At 33.8% G+C, this 2,989-nt stretch overlaps 1 long non-coding RNA gene across 1 annotated transcript; it reads left to right on the forward strand.

Moving 5' to 3' along the window:
* Positions 1-1,380: 1,380 nt before the first annotated feature.
* On the forward strand, positions 1,381-1,961 carry LOC138893901 (uncharacterized). Its single transcript, XR_011409065.1, has 2 exons — positions 1,381-1,868; positions 1,912-1,961. It is a non-coding gene; the product is annotated as an uncharacterized lncRNA (long non-coding RNA).
* Positions 1,962-2,989: the final 1,028 nt, after the last annotated feature.

The following is a 2,989-nucleotide window of genomic DNA, read 5'->3' on the forward strand; positions in this document are numbered from 1 at the left end:
ATGTGAGATACGTAGGCAAACCTCATCGCTTCCAGCCCCCAATTTTCAAAAATCTAAAAATATTTTCCTTTATTTCCTTTTTTAGAAAGTCTTTCTTTGAGACCCCATTTTTTTAAAATTCAAAAATATTTTCCTTTAATTCCTTCTTTAGGAGTTTTTCTTAAGAAAATCCCAAACAAATAAAAAAAAAAAAAATTTAAACCAAAATATATTTCATTTTGTAAGAGTCTTTCGTTAGAAAAAGAAAACAAATGAAATCAAAATCGAAAAAAATATTTTTTACCTTTTTTTCGAAAGTCTTTCTCCAAAAAAAAAAAAACATCAAAATCCAAAAAATATTTTTCTTTCTTATGTAGAAGTCCTTCTTTCGGAAAAAATTAGAAAAAAAAATCAAATTTTAAAAATATTTTCTTTCTTCTTTATAAGTCTTTCTTTCGGAAATTAAAAAAAAACAATCAAAATCCAAAAAGAATTAGTTTATTTACTTTATTTCTGATATTCCCGAACTATGCAAGATCCGATTCATGTTCCAACATGATACGTAGGCAACCCACATCAGGTTCGATAGAATGATTTTGAAAAAAGAAAAAGAAAAAAAAGTGACAAGAAAAAGAAAAAGAAAAATAGAAAATAAAGAGTGTTCATTCTAATATGTTTGTTGTTTTGAAATAAAACCTGGTTTAAGGTGGTCGGTTTGTTGGTTTGCAATGGCGAGTCTAGGATCCCTCGGAAATAAAAGCATCTTCTCAACCAATTGAACAAGGACCACTGTTGTTGATCCAAAATCACGAAAAGGCAAGTAGGTAAGTTGGCCGTGAAAAATAAAAAATGGTGGCAAATGTGGGGTTGACTTTACCAGATTTGAGCAATAAGACATGGCATGCTCGGGATAATTTGATGATGGGGATGCATGAGAATTCTTCGAAGTCTTTTAGTAAATGAGTTGCTTTGAAATTTCACATGTCGTCAGTCCTGAAATCCGGCAACCAATATTGGGAATGTTTTGATCAAAAAGTCAAAAATTGAGTGCTGAATTAGAAGGAATAAAAAGGTTGAATGGCGTAATAGTACTGATGTGCAAATTTGTGGCTAAGATGTCGCGTAGCAACGGGAAAGTCACTCCTCTTTTAGACAGGGAAGAGTCATGGTAGTTTCTTTTGTCGTCTTTTCTTCTTCTTTTTGTGCTATCGGACCCTTCTATCCCTTATTCTATAAAAAAAGCAGTTAGTCATTTTGTGCATAGTTATTTTCACACTAGTTCTAGTGACATGACATGCATGCGGAAATTTTGGCCAGACCTTATAAACCTGATTTAGTCTTGAATTGGATAACGTGAGATAGAGACACTTTTGAAGATGAATATAAACATGAAACTTTTGGAAAATAAATATGAGCCAAGTTTTCATGGAACCAAAGCAGTCATGCTCATGGAAGTTAAGGATCTCTACCTTTTGAATCTTTAAGAAGATCAGGCTTAAGGATGATCGGATGGGTTGAAGTCTGTTTAGCACTAAAAGACAGAAAGTGTTTTCAAAAGAAGGTGTATTTCAGACAACTTGAAATGGATCAGTTTAGTGGCAAAATGCATCTTCTACATCAAGACAAAATCCAAGAAAAAGTCACCCCAAATTGACAAGAGTCATTCACTGCGAGGAAAGTATTGCTCATACAACTTTGCACTGAAAAGAGACCCAGAAAGCAACATGTCCATCAATGTCGTGATTGTGAAGGGCTAACAAGATTGGCATTCTCGAGGCTGGAAGGCCCTTTTTTCTGCTATCCAAACACTTTATACCCTTCGTTACCCCTTTCGAGCCTGTGTTATTTTCTTTGACTACCCTCTTTTGGAATCAAGTTTAGACTCAAAAGTAAGGAAAAAAAAACAAAGAAAAAAAAACAAAAAATAAAAAGAAAAGTCCATGTCCCAAGAGTACAAACTGGGCCGACTCTTAGAAAGTTCAAGTGAAAAAAAAGAATAAGAAAAGAACAGTCAAAGTCCATGCTCTCAGAAAATAAAAGTTGGGGCAACTTGTTTTGAAAAAAAAAATGAAAAAAAAGAAGAAAGAAGGAAAAAAAGATTAAAAAAAAAAGACAAAGAAAAAGAAAGAAAGATGAAAAATAATAATATTAGGTCAAATGTTTGAACTACGTTAGACCTGATTCCTTTAAAAAAGGAATACGTAGGCAGCCTTACACGGTTCGGTCCAACCAAATAAGAATTCAAAAAAAAAAAAAAAAGAGAAGAAAAAAAAGAAAGAAAAAAATACAAAAATCCCCAGTATCAGAAACTGGGGCAAAACTTTTATTTCACTTTTGAAAGAGTCGATTCCAAAAGTTGTAAAGTGTACAACCCATCATATTGAGTCTACTTAGAGCCTCCACGCCGACCCTTCTTTCCAACCCTATCCAAAAACCTTCCAAATAAAGACCTTCCGATATGCCTTCAAGAATGTCAAGAGACGCATGCAATGAGCAACAGTTGTCACACGCATAGAACACTGTCAATTTGCTCACACTAGAAAGAAAAAGAAAAATAAAGAAGATAAAATGAGAGAGTCTTACTAGTGAAAACCCTCACGGGCACTGTAAGATGACGGTTAGTAGGGATAAATAAATGAGAGAGACTTGTTGGTGAAAATCCCTCGGAGCACCATTAGTCGATAGTGAGTCGTGAAGCTGATGCAAAGGATTGGCACGAACAAGCCCGACTTCAAAATCATAAGAATTGTAAAAGGAAAGATTGAATTAGTTTGATAGATCGGCCATTAAGTCCAAAATGCATATCATGATTCATTAAGGCTAGCTATTTTTTTTTTAAAAAACTCTTGCTTATGTCCTTCTCGACATGGGAATTTCTTGTTAATATTGTTTCTTGGCATCATTGTGTCCTTCATTCTAAGTCTTGTCAAAACAAACAAGAAAAGATTTCAAAATCTACTACTAGCTTTTCAGTTGCACAAAGTTAATTTGGCCAGCACAGTCAGGTGTC

The sequence above is a fragment of the Nicotiana tomentosiformis genome, chromosome 6 (genome assembly GCF_000390325.3).
Source record: "Nicotiana tomentosiformis chromosome 6, ASM39032v3, whole genome shotgun sequence".
NCBI lineage: Eukaryota > Viridiplantae > Streptophyta > Magnoliopsida > Solanales > Solanaceae > Nicotiana > Nicotiana tomentosiformis.